Genomic DNA, 26,373 nt, shown 5'->3' with positions numbered 1-26,373 from the left:
ATCTTCCAGGTGCTAGCTAGACGCGCTAATAACTTACACAACGGAAGTACGCACTGGCGATGCCGTAGTTCTTTGCAATTTGAACAAAAATCTTATATTGCGTCATATTGGTGTTCTAGTCAATAAACTTTTTAATTTAGTGTAGTAGTAAGATAAGGTAATGTAATCTAGTAAGATGAGGCAGAAATTCAACCTTAATTTGTCGCTGGTTTCAGGCTATGTAGGTCTGTCTTCTTTTAGGAGAATTATCTTTTCAGCTTATGAAAATTCTTCCCTCTCAATTATGTATTCTTTGCGAGTTATGTTATAGCTTAGCATTTATTTAGCATGATGCAGAAGTCTTAACGAACGTTAAATGAAACCATATACACTTCAATAGATTATAAAATAAAGGATATTACAAATTTATGATATATTAAGGGCCCCAAAATAGAATTCAGAGATAAAGTGACTTTTTTATTTGTAATCTATTTAGTCACGAATATTTTGACCAACGAATTTTCAAGAATTGTGGTGAACATTATAATGACAGAATAACTTACTAGCTTATTTAATATGTTCTTATCTAATGTACGTATAAATTTTTACTGAAAAACTAGAACAATAACAGAAATAATCAAAATAAATGTATTGTTATGTAAATATTTTTCAATTTCCTGTCTATAAAACTAACCAAAGCTGACAACAGTAAAGATAGTAGCAGATTAAACGAAATTCTCAGCAAAACTGAAATTCAAAATCCCAAATATAGGTCAAAGTTGATTAGTAATAATTCAAAAAACTGATTTCGATTATTGATTGACTCCCATTAATAGCTCAGTCAAATGAGATAAAATATTCGAAGTGCGTGTTAGGTCAAAATCTAATATATCTCTCCAATTATTCTTGTCAGTTATCATCACCAATGGCATCTATAATATCTGAAATGTTGGTCGCTAGAAAATAACAAAGATTTGGTAGCACTCTTGTCAGTGTCGTTTGAGATATATCGGTCAAACGAAAAGAGCGATAAAGTTTTGCATCAAGGAAAAAGAATCTTACGTCCAAAAAGGCGAAATTAAAAGGTCGTCAACAACTAATCTTAATTAAAAATGTAATCATAGTTTTAACTTTGAGTCTGAAAAAATAATCCGAAACGCTTCTTCCATGAATTGGATTCTCTTGAAGCTTTTCACATTCACAAAGATTTATCTTGTTCAGTTAATGACTTTAATTCCAATCCAGTCCTTCCTAGCTCTTATAAAATTCTATTAACTTAATTTTTTAAAATTTTCTTTACTATTTCTGCTGACAGATGGCACTACCTTCTCTTTTCACTTTACTCCTTTTGGGTATAAACAAGTCGAGGTTTTTCTTTACTGCAGATATCTTTGCCTCTGATGAAGAGGGACCTGTACCATATACCTTCAAATTCGATAGAGTCTTGACTAAAAGCTACGCCAAGTACAAGGTTGTTGCTTGCCTAATGTTATGTACGAGATTATTTAAGCAAACTAAATCACTTTATAACTGAAAACTGAGACTTTATTTAATTTATGAAATAAACTGCATTTACAACGCATTATTATTAGTTATTATTATTGCACATTATTAAACACTGTTACACAAATTGCAGCACATCATTATTAGATTATTATTTTTCATTTGTATTTAACTATTATAAAGCATAGAAAGTAATAAATATTAGTGAAAATCTCTGGAAAAAGATGACAATTAATTCAATATGATCAAAAAAGCTAAGTTCCAGAATTATTTATATAAGAAACCTCTTTTAGAAAAACTTTTTAAAGGATACTTAACACCTCATTTATATTTTTAACTATAGATTATCAGCTACAGTTAGACTGTAAAGAATAATAAACATTATTGGAAATGATCTAGTGAAGCGAGAATAATTGAATAAGTTAGACTCAAAGAACTGAATCCAGAATCATTTACAACGATTAATTTAGAAAAACATATACAGGATGTAACACTTGTTCCAATTTTTACTTTGTGAATATGCATTATTAACCATAACAGACAATAAAAAATAAAATTATGCATTAAAGCGAAATTATTAACATCGTAAATAATTTAAAGTGATCAAAGTAATTACGTCGGTAAAACTGAAAATAAATAAATATTTTGATAAATAAATTTAAAGTTTCCTTTAAAATCAAGCACAATATTTCCTAGAAGATCAAGCAAGATTTTTTTAACCTCTATAAAAATCTAAAAATCAAATACAACAATAAATCAAATGCAACATGATGTTTTTATTGTCAGACTGAAATTTGAACTGAATCAAAAATATAGACATATTTACAAACTTTTAGCATCGAATCTCATTGTTTTTTATTTAAATCTTTACTATAAAAAACTATCGGATAAAATATTATCCAGAAATAAATAACATTTATTAATTTATGGAAATTTAAACTGTTTAATGTATTGTAGACATTTGTAAAACTTTTTATGAGGATAAAAGCGATTTTTAACTTTTAATATTTGTATTTAATTTGGTTTTACATTAATATGTGATAATGACTAAGTTTATGCACAGATAGTATGTACATTAATTATTTATTTTATTTTTTTCGTACTAAAACATACCTTGGTAAATGAAAACTTACCTTCACTCACCAGAATTTTCTCAGTATTTAAATGTCAGAAAATTACAAAATGACATTAGTCAAGAATATAATTTGGAATAGCTAATTAAATATTAATAAATTTTGCATTCAGAAACAAATTATGAATAGTTTAATAGCCTGAATCATGCATTATAAAACAAAATTTTAAATCAATTTCGAGTTCTTTTTTTTTAATGACATTAACGTGCAATGCAGAAAACTTCCCTGAAACTCTGTTTTTGTGTTAGAACCTCCTGGTTTTGCATATTACAAAATTGAGAGTTGTAATAGTCATAAGCCGAGGATTAGTAAAATTTGATTTCTGAAATTTTATATGTTAATGAAGTAAATACCTCAAAAAGTTTTGCAATAAATACCAAATAAATGTGATTAATTTCCTTGCAGGTTTTAATATAAGATTTAAAAAGTTAAGGGAACTGATATTTTTGTGTTACTTACGAGAAAACACTTTTAAATATTAAGGAAGCCATCTTTCAATAGAAGATGCTGGATTTTGAAGTTAGCTCTTAGTGGCACACAGCAAGCATCCTATGTCTTGCAGGTCGTGCCTGCCCCTGTGAATGTCAACGTCTAACTATTCTGCCATACGTACTCTCTCCATAGCCTTGACAGTTCAAATTAGTATGCGTCAAATGCTGTAGGCGCTTCTGCAATTTGCTCCAATTTATCATAAAATGCAAATTTTCTGAGCTCATATTAAAAGATGCAATATTATCTTGGGGGCTATCCCGTTAAAAAAGAAGTTGTTACCGGTGACATCTAGTTAGAATGCGAGCGATTACGATCATCTCTTTTTTCTTGAATCACATAAAAGGCTGTTCTCATTTTATATTCAAATTTTATGAGACTGAAGATTATGGAATGACGGAATTCCCATTTGGCAGAAAGTTCACTGACGTCAACCATTATGCGTCATTTTTTAGATAAGGTTATAAAAGTCGCTTAAAAATGTATAATTAACTTTCAAAATGGTAGAACTGCTTTTAAAACCAGTTAGATTATCTTCCTAATAGTAGTTATACTGATTTTAAAAGAATCGTAGCTTAAAAAAATTCATTAGTCCAAAAAGTTCTCATTTGTTAAAAAAGCTCGTGCCGTAAAAACAGCATATAAAGTCGTGTATGACAGCAAGAATATATCTTCCAAATTTATACCTTATTTAGTAAAAACTGAAACTTGTGCAACTGACAGAAATGTGAAAGAATCCGAAATATCACTGTTTATAATAAAACATTTTTCCGAATTTTGTACATAGATATATGATTTTAGTGCAATTATATGTGAAATCGTTGTAGTATTTTCTGTTGTGTAACGTAAAGCGAAAAATATAAAGAGAGAAGACAACGGTTTTGGCGTCTTTGTCACCAAATTTGGCTAGAAATTGCCAAAAGTCGAGAAATTGGGCGATTATTTGGAGACATTTTGGTCCGCTCCCTGTAACACCGTAACAGGTATTGTAACTGAGTAAATGTAATTGATCACTATATTAACTGAAACCGTAATTCTAAACTCATATTGCCTTCTAGTAATTTCGAGAAGCAGAAAATACTGGAAATATCTCGGCGGCCGGTTGTAAACTACATATGGGCCGGAGAGAGAGCCTCTGCTCTCAGTTGTTGGTGTGGTTATTGTTGCGAGTTGTTAATTCAGCGTGAGATCGGATATACTATTTTCGGGTTAGCTTCCCCCCCTTTTAGCGCTTTGCATTGCGTTGATCAGTAGTTAGGCTTCAAACTACTAAAGAACCATAAGCAAAATTAAAACGAATATGTTGAGTGGAATGGGACATTTACATAAGCTCCAACAATTCTCTACAACATGACTTAAAGTCATATTCAGCTGGAGCACATTGTACAATGCACAGTCACAAACGCAATTTATTTATTTATTATTTTTTTTTTTTTCGTTGCTGCTTCCTATAGACCTCTAACTGTAAGCAGATATTTATCCTCCGATTCCTTGCTATAAGCTCGTAATCCAATACCTTTTACATTCCCACTAAATAATACTGAGTTATGTATCTTTAAGTATATTTAAGGGTTATATCATCACTCTTACAGCAATGAATATTTCTTTTCCAAATTGTTGCTTATTAGTTTGCCCATTTGTCAATTAGTTTTTCATCATCAATCATAAATCTTCTTTAAAAAGATTCGTTTTTGATCAGATTCAGTAAAAAGATTCGTAAATTTGCTTCATCTAATTCTTTGGGGGAAGGGAATTATGTGAAGCTCATACACATACATTACGTCATTTGGCAGAGCCAAGCTATCAGGCTTATGGAGGAATTTTAGGAAGGTGAATACGCTGAATTTTGATTAATCTGCATATTGTCTGAGAAGATCTGGCCTTGTTACCTATCGATAAAAAAATTAACAAAAATAAATAAATAAGAAAAAAATAATCTGTTAGCAGGTGTTCTGATCCTCATCAGTGGCACAACCCTGGCAGAATGTTCATCTATTAAGATAAAAGTTTCCATCCCATATTTCATAAACCGCTCACGAACTGTGCTATGTGTTATAGAACCATCTATGCACACATCATATATTTCCGTCCAACTTGCATTACATGTAGTACAAAACAGTTGGCAGCAAAATAAAACGTAACATATCTCAGTAAAGAATTTGTCCTGCACTTTCCTAAGATTTTGTAGCCATCTAAGCTTTCAGTTACTGTACTGACAAACGCTAGACTATAGGACCAACTGGTATCTCTTGTACATATGTAAGACATTTCTTATATGTATTTAAAATGCATTGGTATCTCTTATATGTATTGAAAATGCAATTCATTGTAAAGCTAAAGATCTTGTTGCTGCTTCCAGTGGCAAGAAGCATAAATATAGTTTCTCGAAACAGAATACGAATGACTTAGTTTTATCTGCAATAGAATATTAATGTGCATAATATGATTACAAAGGAATCGATATTTAAAGCGATTGATATATTTTTAAATACAAGCCATTAGTAATAGTTTCCAATAAGTAAAAAATATAGTTTAATATAGTTTAAATAAAATGATAAAAAAAAGTAAAAAATAAAGACTTCTTTTAATCCTTTGTTTATAAACTCGTGATATGAAAGGAGATGAGCCATCTGGAAGCGAAAGTGTTGGAAGAGTAGACATCTGTTCTTCGCTTCGATTCAGATGAGCAGCTTTTCCTCCGTTTTACTTAATTTTATCTCTCAAGAGAAACGCATCACTTCATTCTGATTTTCTTTTCTCGAGGTCAAAAAGAAAACATCCTAATAAAGTTTTCATTGATAGAAAAATCGCATGTGTAGCTTCTAAGGGCTGAAAAAGGCGGGAAAATGATATAAATGTACGCTGCTAGAGGTGCTGTATTTCTAGAGAAATTAATTTATAAGACACTCTTATTGCACTAAATACCGCTGTTATTACCAATGTTGATGTAAATACAATTTGCTGTTTTCTCTTCCTCAATTATCTTTCTTTCGTAAATGTTCTCAAAAAAAAAAAAAAAAAAAAAAAAAAAACTGAAAGAAAAGAAAAACGTGTGATTTTCCTTATTCTATGACAATAGAATTAATGTTTCTGAACTGAACAATTTTCTACTCACATACACATTTTCAGTTCCATTTCAGCATTTTTTCCATTAAGTGTATTAATTTGAAATTGTTATTTAAGCTTCTCAAGTTTTATTACTTTTGCAGAGATAATAGAACCTAGAGTCCCGTAAGCGATTTTTGTGCCATGAAATTAATTACATATTCTGTCCTTATAAATTTATTTACTTTCGTATGAGTCAAGTTTTTATGAGTTACTCACATCTAAAACTTTTCGTTCTTCTCTCATTTCTAGTTGTATGCAAATTTAATTATTATGAAAGAAGATGAAGTATTGAATGAAAAACAATAGTTAGATGAAAGCCATGTGAAAGAAGCTACCTCGTTGTTCTTCAGTATTTGATGCCTTGTGATTATGTACCAACACCTTCTGAATTAGAAGCATGGGCAAGAATAGAAGGAAGTGCCGAAACTTTGTGCCGGTAAGTTCTAATTAACTTAGTAATACACCTTCGCGCTAGGATGTTGATGCTTATTATTATACGCTTACGTCACAATATGAATTGCACTTGCTTTTGTTTCAAATAAACGCAATAGATTTTAGTCGACTGCTATTGCTCTCAGTTTTGTAACTGAAAATCTTAGCTAGCAGAAAATATTTCAGGTATTGTTACTTATCTCTGTTTTTTTTTTTTTTTTTTTTTTTTGTTTTTGTTTTTTCCGGAATGTTTTTTCCCCTTTTCTTACAGAGCACTTTCATATGCTCGCCATCAAACCTTTGTTCTTTGTGCTCTCAACTATTTAAGTTTTCAGCAGATTGTGCTTCTCTTACCTTTCAGCAATTGCATGTGCCTCTGTGGTGTTATTTAGGAGAGGAAACAGGTGCACTGAAAGTTCATATTTAACAGTATATCAGCTCATTAATAATTATTGTATTAAGTTGTCTAGAAGAGGGTGAAAACTCAGGCTGTGCAATTTAACTTCCGTCAGAATATTTGAAGGAGTATTATCCTGAAGATTTTACACCCGGAGTTTAAATTCAGCCGGAGCCCACCAGAGCTGGTTTCCGAAACTTCAAAGGGTTTTTTTGAAAATATAATTCAAGATCAAAGCCCCAGATAAGTTCAACTCTGGTATTTATTACCATTATTGCTATTTTATTATTTGCCTTTAATTTAACTCAGTTTGTTGAAATTTTATCTCTTTGCATTTTATTAAGTTTTAATAATTCCTTATTTATTACGTTACTGTATTTGCTTTTATTTACTAAATCTGACGAACTTCCACTGGGCTCTTGTAGTTCTAATTTTAGACAGCAGACTGATCTGGCGCTCATGCTTGGAATTGAATTGATTTTCTTACAGGGATTTTTACATCTAGATACAGAGGATTTTTGCCGACAGTTATTGCTTTGAATTTTGTAGCTAATTATTATACATGATTAACACAGTCAGTCATGTTTAAATTTAGCATGGAAAAACATAAACTTCTTGTAGAGACATTAGGATTATTTCGAAGCAGAAGACGTGAAAAATTAGCAATGTCTTCGCAGAGACTCGAACCTGGACCTCTCGAATACACACCGAGTGTGCAACCGTTACACCACGAAGACATGCAGAAAGGGCTGAGAAAATACATTGTACTCTTAACTCTGATAGTCTTCAACTAACGCAATTATGAATCTATTAAGATGCAGTAACTGTAAGATCTTAGCTTTTCGGGGATAACGTTATTCACGAAATGTATAGAGCAACGGAGGTTTGATTCTGGAGAACTGTTCTTTTTGGTAGTTATTAGATGATAGGGTTTTCAACAACGGAAATTCAAGTTTTACATATTTAATTTTGCTTTATCTTTAATATTTGAGCAATGTTGTGTTGTGATAATAGAGCATTTTGTTCCGTGAAAATACTGAGAATAATGAAAGAAACTTTTTTATTTGTGCTTGAAGCATTTAGTAGGCTTATGTTAAAACCAAGCATGCGCAAAGTTTTACTTCCGTGGTTAGCTGTGGCTTAAACACATTAATTCTCAACCTTTGCTAATGTTAACTGTGTTTCTGCTTGTGACGATCAGAACTTCCTGTAATTATTTGAGTAAACCACAATGTGAAAGCATCGTGGAGAACTAAGGTCTGAGATTTTCTGTTGCGTGAGTTGCTGATAGTGTCAGTAAGTGATACTTGGTTTCATATTTGATGAAATGGAATTGGTGTGAGATCTATAAGCAGGATTATCCATTTAATGTAGGTAACTGTATTAATAATTATATGCAAATACAGACAGTTATAAAAGTTTTTCATTAAATATACCCTTGAATTAGTTTGCACCTGCAACTATTCTTATTAGTCACTAATAAATATTTTTGCTATCGCTAATTTATTTTTGTGTTTACTTGAAATTTACATTAAATATTGTAAAGAGGCAGTAATTCACACTTCAGAGAATAAGGCTAGAAAGCTTTAACTTCTAATTACTACCTAATTAGTCTAATTGCTTCTTCTAATTACTGGTTAAATTGTTCTTCCATGATATATGCTTACCCATCATTGGAACTAACTTTCTGCTTCTTTCCTTTCTTTTTTTAATTAATCTTACTTTGCTTCTTAACTCAGTAACATCTTAATGCATAAGAAGATCTAGAAACAGACGATATAGCATCAAAGCTAGAATTTGCAATCTACCTTGCAAATTTGACAGAAAAAATTTGAATACACTTTTATTTTTAAAGTTTAAAATAGTTGTGGGCATCATTTCTATACGTAACATAAGACTGTAAGCCGCTCAGCTGGTATAGTGTTTAGTGACCGTAGCTATGGGGCCGGGCTCGAATTCTGGAGAAGGCATGGTTATAACTATCCGTCTCTTCATAGAAGGCAACGATGGCCACTTTTTAGATGCTTCCATAATAAAATGGCCACCACTTTCGGCCCTTGTAGTGGCGCAAGGCTAATGGCTATGAAATTAAAAGTAATATAAAATTTTATTATTTAAGGTTATAAAAATGCTACTTAAGAAGCTAATATAAATAAAAAAGAAAAAGATGGAAAAATTTATCAACTGGTAAAATCATTTCATTCTGTGGAGCAAACAACAGTCGTAAAATTATCGTATTTCGAGTGTGTCATTTTCAGAAGCAAAAATTAATCGCTATCGTAAAGTAAATGTATAATTTTAACTATTCTTAAATTAAATAGTAAGCTGATATCGTGAATGCATAATGAAGTTTTTCAGTGAGCTTAAAATCTTTTTAACGCTTTATTTATTTAAAGAATTTTATACACATTTTAGTATTTTATAATCCTAAAAAATTTCACCAGATCTTTCGAAACTACTAGAACCCTATGAACTTACCCGGTAATCATAGCAGTTTTTTTTTATCTTTCCGTGACTCCAATCAAGTGCTAGATAAACATCCTTATGAGATAATAATCCTGATCATTCTATAAAAATGTGCGTGCCAAATACACAAAGAGTTTAATTTCGCCATCTCTTGTAGATGCAGTAAAAGTCTTATTTTTATTCATTCTTAGAGCATTTTAGTTCACAAAACGCGTGAAACGAAATCGTTATTGAGAAACAATACCCCTTTTGTTTACAAATACTACCACTAGTGCTACTACCGTTACGTAGTATTGTTTTTGTAAAGTAGTTGCTTATAGCGTGCGGCTAAAACTTAGATACCGAATCATGCAATTATGGTTTCTGAAACTGGTATCTTCTGATTAACCTTCCCATGATGATGACTGGTAATATTACTTTTATTAAGGTTTTCCCCAGCCTGCTTCAAAGAACAAGATTTGACGTATCATAAACAACACTGAGGTGCCCACAATCGCAAGCAATCTATTTTTTTTTTTTTTTCTGCTTTTCGGTCCGCCGTTTGATAAGTCGTTTCTTATTTTTTTAACTTTTTTAAAATTCCGAGGCTATCTAAGCGGAGTTTTGACGGACCCGACTATCATTGGCGGTCGGCGAGCGAAACATGACGTCATAAGTATTCTCTGATTGGTCTAAAGATGACTGTACGTAGACGATTACGTTTTTCAACTAACATAAGACTATGCTGATAACTCTCGACATATTTCATAAATACTCTCTCTTTCAATTCGCTTTATCCGATTAAATGCTGAACCCTTTCTCTCTGGGAGTGAAAACTGAAAAACTAGGCACAATTCAACTCACCTCACTTAGATCTTCGTGCAGGGTAAGTTCGAAGTTTCATTTGGGTCAGAACCTAGATTTACTTTCACTATTTCTTTTTAATTTTTATTTATTTATTTATTTATTTAGACAATGTCTGTGTGTGGATAAAATGGGAAAAGAATACGCTTTCTCAACGGAAGTTAAAATCTTCCTGGTTTAGTTCCGCATGTTTTCATCTTTTTAACCGCGACGTTGAAGCAGAACGCATTATTAATTTTTTTGCATAATTTCAACTTTTCAACTGATATTAACGAAAAACGAAATCGCTCTGTTATTTTTTATCGTATTTTCGAATTTTTTTTAAGCTCAAATATTTTTTTAATTAATTTCAGCGTTATAAAACTTTGATTCCTTATATGTTACATATATATATATATATATATATATATATATATTGAAGATTTAAAAAACTCTTTAGTCAAAGAGAATCCAAGCTTAGATTTTAAAATTGTTAAGTCACTCTCTTCATAGAAAAGAATATATATATATATATATTAATTATTTAACTTATTTAACTTCTAAAAAATATAGATTTTTGATAATACAAGATATAAAACTTTGATTCATAGGCAATTTAATGTTTATTTGAATTATTTAAGATAGCTTTACGTTACACGTTTATCCATAATGAATTTGAGACCTTAAGTTTCATAAAGAGAAATGCATTTTATGTCATCAGTTTATTATTATTTTTACAAAATACCAAATTCCTCAAATAAACGTTTTTTCACTCTTGTAATTGCATTCTGACAGTTGTATTTTTTGGATACTTGTAATGAGCGAATTCTGATACCTGTATCTAGGAATACTTCTCTTACACAAGTATCGAAATACGGAAATCTACATTTTGAGTTTCCTTTACTGCCGTTTTTACCGTTTCACTTGCTTTGAATAGCTTTTTAAGTAACTGCTAAATCTGGAAAATTTTATTTGTGATTTCAAAAATATTTTTAACATCCAGTTCGCTAATATGTTCTAAGAGACACTGAAGCATTATATACTATTCTATACGCAGACTGCTGAATTTTAAACTGAAAGTTTTAGTGATTCTTTGGGATGTAAATTGATACTTATTTTCTCTAATGCGAAATAGATAAATAAAAAGGATGTGACAATTTATTCTTTAATCGGGGAATGATATTTTTTTGTATATGTTTCGCTATTAAACGCTTTTTTATTGCCATAAAGCAAAATAAAATTAATGAGGGGTTTGAGTTTCATTTTATCGCTAACGTTATCCGCAGAACATTGTTGTGTGCCGTGGTTCTTTTTTTTTAATAAGTTCGTTGAAATTCTTTAAAAAATATTGTAATTATTAGGATGCTGAAAGCTTTCAAAAAATGTTGTAAATTTAAGAAATATTTGAAACGAACGATATAAATCCTGTGGCTTTAATAACTACTTCTGGTATTACTGTTACTTTAGTTAGCTTTGTTTTAAAGATGGATAAAATAATTTTACTACTTTTCGGATTTCATTAAACGAAATTTTTAATTATACTCTTCTAAGTTTTGATTACAGTAGCAACATCCTAATAATTACAGTATTTTTTTCATTAGCCGATAATGTTTGTTTACATAGTGATTAACATATTGATGCCGTGTATTACGTTGCATGTAAGTATTACGTTGTAACTAATAAAATGTTGTAGTTGAAGCAGCTTCTTTTTAGAGCAAATAAACTCATGAATTAAATTGGGAAAATTTTGTTTAATACTCATAAATCGGGAAATACATATACTGAATAAAAATTGCTAACCGAATACGTTTTTCTCTATAACGCTTTGAAAGAATTTGTTTTTCATTTATAAAATATAGTTTCACTAAATAACAAAATGTAAAAAATCAAGTCATTCAGTTCTGACAAACGTGCAATGGGCTTTGAGTATTTTCTTTTTACTTACGTCAAGCATATTACACTCGTATATCGGCGATAGTTAGTGATCTTTTACGTTTCAAAATTCCTACATTTCCTTAAAAATTCAAAGGTATAAAACTTTTCTATGTAATTGACGATATTAGCCGTTTTATGCTTGTTAGTTAAATGAATATTATTCATCGTCTGCTTCAATTCGCCGTTCGTGCAGTATTAAGTATTCGCATTTCTGAATCTGACAACAAGAATATGCGTCGAACATTTAAATATCTTAAATCTGGCAACAAGAAGATACATTGATTATATCTTTTATATTTTACTTCATTTCGATGATTTTCCACCCTGCTTTGTTTTCACTTTTATTTAATTGCTATTATCACATTACCCTATTAATTTTATTTTATATTTATTATGTCAATGAACCTGGATTTTTCTTTACCATCACTGTTACGTATAGTATTCGTAAAACTAATAGCGATTGAAAATGAATTTATAAGAATGAACCGGTATACTCAATTAAACTGAAAGAACTTTCTAGAGTATGTTCCTTCCATGCCTTTGTCGCTTAATTGCGATATCCTCCGGCCACGCAAAGTCATTAAAAATAAGCAATTCGAATAACAGTTGCGAAAGTTTGAGTGAAAGAAAACCATGCATCCGAGCAAGGGTGTCGCCATTTGATTGTTGACAGTGAGCTGAAAGAAACCGAAAGCGTTCTTTTGCTGTTTTCCGTTTATTTTTCAGATATTGCTGAAAGATCTGACTTTCGGCTTAAAGTTTGAGGTCCTTTTTCATCTTTTTGATCACTCTTTTCCGCTATTTGAGATCAATAGGCTATTAGGACAGCTAAGCAATAAAGGCACGTGTTCTCCACGCGGTTGAGAGAAGCGGAAATACTCATTTAATATTTTCAAACTTGTCGCGTCCGTGTTTGCGTTCTCTCTCTCTTGGTAAGTTTTTCGTTTTCCTTTTCTCAAGAATGAAGGAAATTTTTATGAAATGTCACATTAACTGGGTTCAAAGAGTAATTTATATTATATAAGTAATTTGATATGGTTCATTGTTGTAAAGCCAGAGAATTTCGAATAATTTATTGATTTTTTCCCCCTAAATTTTGCATCCTAAACCTATATTAGTTTAACGTTTATAAGATTTATTCTTCTTACTTGATCTGTAATTTGTTTAAACTTAACTAACTATCTGAAAACTAATTTTAAATAACTAACTATCAATCATCAGTTTAGAGAATTTTCGATTAATATTTTTCGAATATGAGTCCGTGGAAGCAATTTCCTTTCCATGGATTGCTAACCTTCGTTTTCACTCTAGAGAAGTCATCTAAGTACTCATAAAATCATTATCAAAACACTGGCAACATAACCCATAAATTATTGTGTTTCAATTATCTCAGGATTTTTATACTGTGTGCGAATTCACTGATAAGTTTTCTTTCATATATCCTATCATAAACCAAGGTATAAAATATTTCAAATTTTCTCTTGGAAGATTCAACATTCAGTGCTTGTGAATTTTATGCTTTTAATGAATTTATGCTTTGCTTCTAAATCTTAAAAATGAATTCTACTTAGTTCATTATCACGCTCATTAAGTTATATTTTAACCTTCACTTCTTTTTAATATTTCTTCATGTTATAATTTCCATTTAAAAACAACAAAAAAAATTACATCCACACTACTTAGAAATATGTAGCGATAGCTCCAATGAGGCAGATATATTGTGGAAAAAGAAAGTACATTCTAATCAGAGAGAGTCACCCATATCCTATATTGTTAGTATTAAAAGTTTGACCCCGTCTTTATTGCATGGAAAAATTTATTTATACCGTTAAGTGCTTCATATTTTTCCTGAAGAGACGTTTAAATACAAACAAATTCTTTTAAGAAAAAATTAAAAATGTGTATCTTTCTATTGCAGATAATCGTCTGGTGCTTTGCCAGTTTTTTCCTTTCTTTCTTGTATCTAATCCATAGAAAAAAAAAAAAGCAGAAAAATGAGCTCACACACGGTCTGACAAACACAGGCAACAACAGCGCATTTGCAAATAAGGTGCGTATATGGTATGAGACCCCCCCTCTGACATCAATATTGACAATATTTACGATTTAGGACTCAAAACTGGTGTTCCAGAATCGTAACCAGTAGCGGCTGCAGAGAGAGATAAAGGCCATTCTTGATATCCTAGATGCTCTTGTAGAAAGACTCTGAGCACAGTAACAGTTCCTATACAAGTTTTTTGTCACCATCTGAAAAAAATCAAAGACCATGCCATGCCAACAATTTTTGTATTGCTGAATGTAAATTTGTTGTACATTTGGTAGATTTGCTACATGAATTTTTCCTAATTAATTTCGAACAATGAAATGTAATTATTTAAATAAAATTGGTACTGAGTTCCCTAGATAACATAGACACAGTAAACATATTAAAATAAAAATTAGATTAGTGGTGAAAGTATGTAATTGCGTGCTTAACTATACATGTATAAGAAAGTCCCTGCTCATAAAAAAAAGTACAGGATTGTTTCATTTAAATTTGATGCTCTATCTTCCTAAATAGTCTCCTCAGGAATGTACGGAATGACCACATCGACTCTTCTATAGTTCGACCGCCTCATCCGCGACTATGAGCGCAAACACGCATGCGCCATTCGTACTGAATTATTCTCAAAATAGGGTGGAAGGATGGGGACTTTCTTTGCCTCCAGTAGAGCTCTTTCCGGAGAACAGAAGACCTTTCACGTCGCAGCAAGTAATACCGCCCCTTTTGAACGAGTCTATGTGTTTTGGCAGAATGCCAACCAGGGTTTCGCTTGAGACATCTCGAAAACTTGGTGAAAGGTTTTTTTTTTTTTTTTTTTTTCTTTTTTCTTTTTTTTCCAAGAGCATTCAGTACTAACAATGATTTCTTTGGGATTTCATTATGAATATAGCTTACTTTTAGTTTCGATTTCATTTTGGAAAATGATATAAAGCAACATGCGCATGCATATGCCTTAAAATAGTATGAAACGACAACTAGATTAATTTTTCTGTTAAAAATAATATACTAGTTTTTGAAGTAGGCCGCCATTACCTTGTTGCGGTACAATAGCCAACATAGGTTATTTTGGGTGCCTGAAAACTAAATTTGTTCCATTTTCTGATGTTTCGCAGTGATCTGCAGTACTGAAAGCTCTAACATCTAAAATATTTGGTAAAGACCATGTGTCCCCATTTATCGAAAACAGAATTGACGACTACTACTGAAAAACTGAATTCTTTGTAAAGAATATTCATTAAAAGCTTAGCAAAGTGTTTCAAGAAACTCGATAGCAGATCATCCGAGTTTAAAGCAAAATCAGATCTAGGTATGTTGTTCGAATTTATCAGCCATCATGAAGACCGCAAAACAGAAATTTCATGAATCCGCACTGTTATAAAGTGAACATTTTATGATGCCAAATGGAAGACTTGATTTACCCGTGGAGAAACAATGCCTTCTATCTTCCGTGGGTGTTTTTTTTTTTTTTTTTTTTTTTTTTTAGTAGCACAGCAAGTGAAATCCTTGAACTTCTTTGTGTTGCCGCATACAGCTCTAGCCTGCGTAAAATTCACAAGTATTAGTTAGCTCGCAAGTTATTTACAAGTGCAACGGAAATCACAAATTCAGTGCTATTTATTGGTGTAAATTTGCAAATATACAACAACAAATGTGGTATTTTATCGCATATCAGAGTCTAATTGTAAAGCACTTTGACATAGCATTTATTAGAGAACGCCTGTCAGTTTAAAGAGTAACGTACTCGTTCAAAAATAGTAAACAATTTCTGGAACTTTACAACTTGAACATTTCATTTTGAACCCTTTAAATGTGCATATTCTGGTGAAAGGTACTGTTATGCTTAACAAATATTTCCTTTATCTTCTTGGAATCAAGTTGTTGTACCCAAAGAAGGAAACTTGTAGTAAGCTGTTTTTAATTAATTTCTTACATTTGCTTCTTATTTAAGTTAGCGTGCTTTCGAATTTTATTAAACTGAATTCAAGTTTTTATTTATTGAAAGCTTTTTCTAAGAAATATAAAAAATTTTCTTCGTGAATTATAATAATTTCTGAAGAAATGTAATATATAGATTTCCGTACTATTAGACTATTTAGATTTTCATACTTTTTTAATTAATAAATGAATCGGGAATATTAAGCTGCGACTTTTAAATTTAAATTTTTAACATTTGAATTCTTTCACTTTTACTTATTCTTTAAAAAGTTACAGCTATCTCTTACTGAATTCAAAAATAAAATTCAGCCTCTGAAATTCTTTATATTTAACCACTTTTCTTCTGATGGATGATGAGACATTTGGGAAAACATCTGCTTTTAAGAATAAAGCCTATTTTCCATGAAAGCTACCACTTTAATGGAAGTATATATTCAGCAGTAACAAATTTTAAATTATTTGTAATTTGTCGAACTTAACATTCAAAATTTATTAGCATAATTACTTACTTTAAAGTTTGATGCTTTTTATCTGAGTCTTTTTACATTTAGAGGTTCGAAACTTTAAAATTAATAAGAAAATTAAATGCTGTATTTTAAAATCATTTAACGATTGAAATGTTTTAAAGAGTTTTCTTTCAAAGCTTTCAGCGATCATAAACGAAGAATTTACCAAAGTCTCCTGTTTTTTGTTTTATTACACTTTCTGTATTTCAGAAAAATTATTATCCGACTTCATAATCTTCATTCTTCTAAAGTATACTACGAAATGAATATCAGCCGTAAGGTGAGTGACTATTTGTGCTAATTATTCCATGGTAGTAAAATTTTCTGATCTGAAAAATGACTCAGTATGCAATGGTGATTATTATTTACGTTGTAACATATATAAGGCATTATACTATAGCGATTTTACTTAAAATTTGTTTTCTATATTAAAATTAATTTGAAAATGAATATCGCTTACTTGCATATGTAAATGGAAAAGAAAAGAAATTCTTTTAGTTTTTTAAGTACCTATTTATAGACATTTCTTTTACATCTCCTTTGAATTTTGATATATATTTTCGGATATGTGCGTGGCAATGAGAGATAATAAACTATCAAGCGTTCAATTCTTGCTGTGCTTCTACGACTGAATTACTTTAAGATAATTGTTGACATACGAAATTCTTTTTAATATTTATTATTACATTTAGTTAATTTTTAGTCATATTCAGTCAAAATTAATTATACACATGGAATATAATACTAGGAAAGTTCGGAGCATATTGTAATATCATAACTTTATACTTTTTAACTGCATTATTGAAAAGATGAATTTAAGTTTTATCACGTTATTTTATTTTTAAATCGTGTACTTTCTTCTAAATTTGAATTAAGAATTTTAGTGAAATTATAAGTTTGGCGTCATTCATATTTTTATTAGACTATTTTCTCGAATTAGCAGGGTATCTAAAATTAGCTCAATAAATAGAAAGTAAAGAAGAGAGAAAAATATAAAAGTATTTTATGGTGTAATATTTCTGCTACTTAAAGTTTTGTAAAAAACTATGAAGTAAAGCCATTAATGGTGCTAAAAAATATAGCTCTTATTCTATTATTATAGTTTAATTAAAATCCATGCAGGATGAAATGATTTATGATTAAAGTATCCATAGTAACTAAAGTAATATAAATCTCTTAATTAAAAATGTCTTTAATCTGGTATATAAGCAATAATTTTAAAAATATATATATTTCCTAATTCCTTGAAACAACAGACAATTATCTCTATCTCTTTCGTTTATCACTTCGAATAAGTAAGGAAAAACCTCATTCGCATACTAGTGAAATAATCTTTAAGAGTACGAAATCGCAACGATGTTTTTACTTGCGAGCTTCATTTTCCCTTCATAAAATGACGAAGTTCGTAATAATAAAGATTATTGCAATGTGATAAAAAAATTATCAGTCATGTATTTCCTGTACAATCATCGGTATCAAACATCTTACAAATAATATTTTGTCTTTTGATAATGACAACATCTTCATGCATCATTAAACTGCAAGTTCTTCCTTATTTTTTGGTGGCAGAATAATTTACACAGCCAGTAAGAATTTAACAACTATCTTTCCTCCAAACAAGTTACTGCGGGAAAAAGTTAAGTTCTATCAGTTTCTATGCTATTCTCTTTGTTCTGTTTTGTTTTTTGAATGTCTTCCATCTTATCAATAGCTTGAAAAGATGTTTAAGATGCAAAGGAACAAAAAACACTTGTTCGTAAACAAGAAATGAGAGGCTAATAGTAATATAATTCTTGATAAATGATTGTTTATTGTGCAATAGCATTTTGATTGACGTGCTGTAAGGAGAACGGTTAGGGAAACGATGAGAATGAATAAAAACACTCAGTTTTATCATTTTGGTTGTATTATTTCAGCTAAACATTAAGAAAAAGATGAATGAAAAGAAAAATGCTTACGAAAATTGTTAATTTATCGTCGGTTGTTTCTTTTTTAGCCCCGAGTTATGCGTCTCAGAACCCGATTTTGCTTTCATTTACTTTTAAATGTCGCTTCTATAATTGTACAGTTTCACTTATCATTTGAGTCATTTGAGACTTATCATTGGCAAAGTAAAAGATATTTAGTTTTCAAATTTAATTTGTCTGTTACTGATTAACAAACTAAGCTATTTAAAAGCAATAGATGGAGTTCTTAAAGAACACTATTTTTTTTTAAATTTTTAATCCGATTGAATTAAATAAATTAAGGCACTTATTGCATTATATATCAAACTAAAAACATTAAGCACTTTTATAGAATAATGTTATACAGTTTTTCACTTCTCAAATATACGGAAGATGTATAACATTGGATGTTAGTCTAAATGTCTATTCGTCTAGTATCCTATAAAAATGTTTCGCTATTCCGCCTGGGCTCATTCTATTGATAATCTTTACTGTTAAACCTTATTAAACTTTAAAAGGGCTCTTTTGGGCGAACAAAAAAAATCTGAACACCTTCAGATTATTATTTTTTTAATCCTTTCCAATTTATGTAATTTATATTTGGCATCATTTCCAATTTGAGTTACGTTTATTTCCAGTTCTCTTAAAGAGTTTTGCATAAAAGTATAAAGAAAATTAACTGCTTGACTCCAGATTCAGCATTTGATTAACTGATTGAAATGAGCACGTGTCTTTTAAACGCTCTGAACCCAGTGACCAATTTCTTATTAAGAAATACTCTCTTCAAGCCATATTCAGCCTCTGGCAAAAACAAACGAAACTAAACAAAAATGACATAAAAGTAAAATCACTTTCTAGAAGTTTCTATTGCGCTTTTCTTTTATTCAGCTTTGGTAAGCTTCTTGGAAATACGAACGCAATAAAAGATTAGTCCCCCCCCCTCTAATACGTATTAAGTAAAAAAAATAGCATTTCGTGTTGTTCCATCATCGGTATTCTTAACATCCTTGAAAAGATGAGTACGAGAATAAGAAGGACTTTAACGTGAGTAGAATCTTCCAGATTTAATTAACTCATAATAAACGCTGTGCGGGGTCACTTGCCGATTCTTCCGTAAGATAGTTAAATTCCTTTTACGTAAGCACTTAAAAAAAAAAAAAAAAAAAAAATGTCTTAAATCTTGCTGGTTTTTGAAGGCCGACAGATGGAGCTGTTCTGTTCTAGACTGGCAGTGATGATGACATAGACAATGAAGTATAAGAACTTTCCATGTGTTACAGTTCTCAACGTAGAAAAAGTGTTGTCAGTGATAAAAATTGTTCACTAAAGCTGAATCTAAAAACAAACTGCAGTTTTTGAAAAGCAGATATTAAATTTTTATAATTTTTAAAAATTGTACAATCATTGCATATTTTTTTTTTTTTTTTTATTTAGAATTGTTAAATAATAGTTTGTCACTTGCTGTATTATTAAATTTAATTATCGCTGTTTTAATTAATTTAGTTAGCGCTATGTTATTTAATTTGCTTTCCATACACACATCCTTTCAATTTCTCTCTCTTACGATCGTTTCCGTTCATTAAAAATTTAAATGCTGCGCCGAATCGAAAATTCGACCTCCGCGAGGTGGCGCTAGCTCTCAGTCTTTATAAAATAACTTCTTTTCTAACTCTTTGGTCTAATAATAAGTAATATGCATGGCGTTATGTAGCACTTGTCTATGAGCGGCATCGAAGTAATTTCTTTTTCATAATTATTTGCTAAAAAATATGACTAAATTCCTGAAATCCTATACCTTTATAATGTTTTTCATTTCATGGTTATTATTTTGCTATTTAAGCATTAAACAAACTTACATGCCTTTTAAAATATCCAGTCAAGTATTAATGAACTAAAATTGATAAATATTAACATAGAAGTGATAAAATTGCTTATAAGCGTGCAATTCTGGAATTTGTCTTAGGTGTATCCGTCAGTACAGTTGAAATGTGCAGTATTTAATACTTACAATAAAACTTATAATATATGAATATATTACCCCAACAGACCTAATCCCCCCTCCGTCGATAAGGCATATGTATGTGTAGTGGAATGCAAGTAAAGAGATTTTACTCTTTAATTTATTGTATTTTATTCCTTCTCAGATTACATATTAAAAATGTGTATACGTTTAATTTCGTAAAATAGACTATAAAAACGAATAATTCATATAAAAATTTCTTCAAAAATTAAACAAAGTTATTATTTCTCATTTATTAAATACACAATTTTATCCATTTCATCCAAAATAAAATAATAATTTTTATTGATGTGGTTTCTGATGCTAAGCACAGAACTCTGTTTTTATTTTTACCTAGTTAAAATTAAGAAAAAATTCTTTTTTTTTTTATTAGTTTATAAATGCATTTTCTCCCTCCTTTCCGCATGCCTTTGTGGTGTAAAGGGCAGCAGACTCGGCGAATGTTTCAGAGGTCCAGGTTCGAGTCCCGGCGAGGGCATTGCACTTTTTCACTTCGCCACCATCAAAAAATCCTAATGGCTGAACAAGCTTAATATAATTTTATTTTTAATGTAAATTTTATTAGTGTAAAATCTAAATTATTTGTATTAAACTAACATACAAGGTGTAATTTGTATTGACATAAAATAGTATAACGATGTAATATAAATTGATAAACTTGTGCGTCAAAGTAAAAATAAAAAAAAAGCTCAGATAATTTTAAAAACTTCATTTTATTTTGCCTTAAGAGAAGAACAAGTTATCCGGATAATTTGGTATTTGAATTTATGGAAGTATGTTGCACTGTTAACTGATTGTAAGATTTAAAAGTATTTAGATTTAAATAAATCTCAGAAATTAGGGATAAGAGCACTTGAACTACAAACGCGCTAATAGCATAATTATTATTAGCTGCAAAGGCACAGCTATTAAAACTGTTAAGTGTAATTTTTGTAAATTGAGCTCTAATTTTAAACTGTTGTTAAATAAAAATTGAACAGTTTCATATACTACGGTCTTTTGTTCTTTTCCTTTTGTCCAGAATCATTTTGCAGTGCTTTGAAATATCTTCAGGCTTGTAACTTATTCTTCATTTTTATCTCTGATCCAAATGGCATTGAAAGTTACGGTGTATATTCTTAAATGTATTGTTTAAATGATAATATCACACTTAAGTAAGTGAATGATTGCGGATAATCACCGATAATAGAACTGCTAAGCGTGGCACGTGCAAACAAACATAGAACATTCTAGGCTGTAATGATTACATTTTCTCTGTTGATACAAGGATAAACTGTGAAGAATACAAATAAACATAAAAGTTTATAGAACCTATATACATTGATTTAAACTACAACTAAATAAGTCTTTCTGTCCCCCCCCCTCCGTCGGAAAAATTCTAAAATCTTTTAATATAGTAATAGCGATTTTTTTTAAAAAAATGAGTAGAAATAATTTTGCAAATGAAGAATAAGCTCTCAAAACTGACAAACAGTCACAAATAAAAGCTTTCAGGACTAAAGAATTCGAGATCCTATATAATATCTTGATTCGGATATTAAAAAGTTCTTTAAAGTCGGTACTGATAAAACAGATGCTTCCACTACAGCGCTTCCTTTAAAAAAAAAATTAATTGTAAATGAAAAAAGTTAGAAATCTTGTGCATTAGATTCCTGTTTTCTCCGGCGAACACATTTCAAAAAGGGTGAATGGCCCATTGCGCAGGGGCAAGGCGCTTGTTGCATTATTGGACTTGTGTAAGAATCCCGCAAACTCGACTCCCGATATCTCGACATTCCGTATAACTTGAACAACTCTTTACGAACTTTTTAGACCAAACAGAGCAAATATTACACATATAATTATTATTTATGTATATGTCTTTCCTGTTCTTTTCAAAGATTTGAGTGTTCTTTTTCTGTAATTTTTGCCGTTTTCACATTGTACCATTAATTCTTGGAACTGCGTAACAAATTTCAAGATATGTTGTAATACTTGTTGCAAAGCTGCTTGTTTGTTTCGAGGATAGGAAAAAAGTCAAGTAGCGGCTGGCCGCTGGCTCACATTCCTTTCTGTTGTTGCGAAACGATCGAGACTTGTCTGAAGTTTTGTAACTGCATCTTATTGGAAACTAAACTTACACCATTTCATTGCCGGTACAGTTTAGTTCACATCCAGCCGTATAAATGTTCCATATTTTTGGGAACTATTGATATTCTGTGAAATGAAAATGTCGTTCGAAAAAAAAAAACTAACGCGACAATGGAAATGAAACTACATGCCTTAAAGAGACTGGAGAAAGGTTAAAGTGTAAACAAAATTACCATGGATTTAGATGTTGGACGTCAAAGGGTTAAATATTAAAAGTTCTAAAAAACCTACCCCTTGTTCCATTAAACTCGACATACTCAGTTTACATTATGTTGAGCTTGCAGGACTCTACTGTCGTGTATTGACAAAATTCAGCGGAATAAAAAATTCATTTTTCTTGAATTCTTCTGGAGTTTGAATAACAATAGTACAAAATTCTGTTGCTGAGAGATGTTCTAGTAATTTTCATGTATAATTGCAACTTTTTTTTTCAAAATTTAATCACTGGTAAATATTCAAAATAACTGCATATTTTAAGAGGCAAACTTCTAACGAACTCTACGATACGCTGCTTAATGTGCCACTTCTCTATAGAAACTTACATAGAGTTTAGCTGCAACGACTTATTTAGGCAAGCATTACACCATTTCGATAGAATGAAATTTCTATTTTTAATTGTTTAACATATCTTATTTGAAGGAGAACTGAAATACTGCAGAAAAAATATCAAAACGGAAAATAGTCATTGAAAGAGAAACATATTCTCCCCCCCCCGAACTAATCGGTACAATTCGAAGACATAATAGATTTCAAAGAATTATTTGCGTGAGATAATAATTTTTTGTTTTTGCCCATATAGAAAAGGGCATTCCAATGATTGTGTAATATACAGCATATACGACAGGAAATATGCCAATTTCTTCCCTCCATTTCCTTATAATTGCAGTATATTGTGTCGTTATTCCAAAATTTCGTTAATCGTATTTTAAATTGATATAAAAAAGGCTTAAAATAAGATGAATATTTTAAATATTTATACTGAGCTCTATCAAGGAATTATTCTTTGACAAACATTCCTTCTTTTTCCAAGTCGATTGACAGGTGGGTTTCTATATGCAAGTCGACGCATCAGACTGAAAATAAACTACTCAATATTGAAAAAAAAGTGCATACCTCTGTACAGTAGGTTAGAGTCATCTAAAATACTATACAATAGATACTATAAAATACAATAGTTTACTTTACAGTTTTATATTACACAATAGCTACTCAACAGTAATATACTATAGTTACTCTACAATAAATCAGGCTGTAGATGCATTATTCTACGACTAGGCTACGTTTAACTGTAGCCACAGTATTTTTATGCAAGAATAGCTTCTTTCAATCTCAGAAATATTTCAAGGAATCATCAAGGGGGGGGAGAGATCAATGTTGTTGTAAACCAGTTTTCCAAAATTTTTATCTCTTGTATTTCGGCTTAGGTTCCATTGAACTTTAGTTTTTTCCTCCGGTTCTACATCTGACTGACTCATTACGTTTGAAAAATCCCCATCTAATTATCTCAATCTGTCATGCGAAGCAGATAAAGATTTTGAAGAAATAGCTTCCAGTAAAAGAAGTTTAGATAAAAATTCCATCTTAATCTATACTGAAATCTATACCCTTTCCATCTTAATCTTGTGTCATTCATAATTATACAAACAACAATAAACTGGTGTATCGGATCGAATTCAAGAGCTGCATGGACATTTTCCTGAGTTTCCGCATGTGTAACTTTCTCTTGAAAACTTTTCTTTAAAATTGTAAATATATAGTAGTTTTATGAAGCACACATTTTGAAATCATATTAAAGAGCGATGTAGTTTGAAATCGATCATATTTTTGAGCACCGCAGTACCTTAACGTTAATTATTATACTCAAAAAAATTTATTTGAGGTCCATTTTCATCACATTTTATAATTTATTGGTATTTTATTTTTTGAGTGGAATTATTTTTATCCACACATTTTATTTCATCTAATTAAGTAATAATTTCACCTAACTATGTTGCTAAAACCAGAAAATTAAATTACTTACCTAAGATAAATCGCCTGCATTTTGAAAGATTTTTTTAAAACAAATTCATGAATTAGATTGAGAAAAATGTTTACTTTTCAATTAATAATCTGAATTTGCAGCTAATAACAGAAAACCAAAAAAGTGTGTAATTTAATTATTTTTAATTTAAAATGTGTTTATTTGATCATTCGATGTCAAGGTTCTCATGTTTTTGTTAATGAAATATCAGATGCTAAAAGTATTTTCATACATCAAGGATTAATATTGCATTAAGACATTAAATAAAATCAAAAATTAAGAAAATATGAAACGAGAATTAAGAGAGTGAATAATCTAAAATAAATAATACAGGTATAATTACAGTTACGCAGTCTTAACTATAATAAATAAAAAACTTGAAAAGTTACATTAGCCTATGCATTAAAACTTATAGCTATACACTCGAAAAAATAATAAATAAAAATTTTAAAAGTCTACAAGACTAAAAATAAAAAAGGAAAATAAAACAAGAGAAGAGATCTCAATTGTGGATTTATGACGCACAAATTTAGTTACTTACTTAAAATATTATTTAATTCTAGTTGGAAGTGATAACTAGCAGGTTAAGGTTTTTTACAGAAAAACTAAAGATTTTATCATGCAATAATATTTATAAATTTATTCTTGCAATGCCAATTATTTACTACAGATGCATGTATATGAGTTGTTGTGGTGACAACAAAATCACTGAGGGATTTCCACCTTCATTCACTTGCGCCACTATTGAAATCGCAATTCCATTAAAATCTCTTGATGTCAGTTTCAGCGATAAGTTCTATAATGGAAAAGTGGATCATCCGGAATGAAAGAACTTTCTGGAACTACTCTTGAGGGGTGGGGATTGCGAAGTGACCTTCGGCCTTGAAGTGAGATAAACAACAATAACTCTTCTCTTAGGGTTCAGAAAATGTAGGGGAAATGGTCCAAGTACAAAGATAACCTTTAGCCTCTCAAGAAATGTTTGTGATGGGGGGGATATTGGGCCAGAGATAGCGCCAGTGAACCAGGGCAAACCCAGTGGTAATCCCACCTCCTCGGGGCTTTTGCCCCCCTCCCCCCACTTGTTTAGAAAATTCAAGGTCTGGGAAGAAAACAAAATTTACGAAGTGGGGGTTTCTGGTTGGTTGGGACTCCCGTATTAGCTCCGCCCCTGTGTTTTTCCAGGGACTGTACATACATGTATATATAATGGAACAAAAGGTCAGGGAAGATGCAACTATTGCAAACTGCGACAGATATTGATATCTGACTCCATCTGCAATATATCCGAGCGTTCCCGAGGTATTCCGATTGGTTTCTTCGAGGGCTCCCAAAGTTTCCGAATCAGGGAAAGAGAAAAGAGTGTAGGTTTTTGCTGCAGATCACTTGCTCTTTGTTGTAAGTACAATCATTCCTCTTTATTTTACCACGCGTGATTTGGTCAAATAATATTAGCTACTTTTTTGTTTTAAGCATTAGATAAAGTAACTGTGTTTTGCATGTTAATC

General features: G+C 30.7%; 1 protein-coding gene across 2 annotated transcripts in view; it reads left to right on the top strand.

Annotated features, from left to right (window-relative positions):
- The first annotated feature begins 6,461 nt into the window (after positions 1-6,461).
- Positions 6,462-26,373, top strand: part of LOC146995367 (clavesin-2-like) — a 42,763-nt gene continuing 22,851 nt past the window's right edge. Inside the window, exon 1 of one of the 2 annotated variants that reach the window (XM_085823532.1) lies at positions 6,462-6,648. The gene's annotated coding sequence lies outside the window, so the exon portion shown is untranslated. Of the gene's footprint in view, positions 6,649-10,215; positions 10,373-26,373 lie in introns of those variants that run through there. The other variant, XM_085823530.1, reaches the window with a different exon arrangement.

The sequence above is a fragment of the Stegodyphus dumicola genome, chromosome 9 (genome assembly GCF_044657685.1).
Source record: "Stegodyphus dumicola isolate Sdum_Otavi_A_Nest chromosome 9, ASM4465768v1".
Lineage (NCBI taxonomy): Eukaryota > Metazoa > Arthropoda > Arachnida > Araneae > Eresidae > Stegodyphus > Stegodyphus dumicola.
The sequence above is the reverse complement of the archived record's forward strand: the minus strand, read 5'-3'. Positions and strand labels throughout refer to the sequence as shown.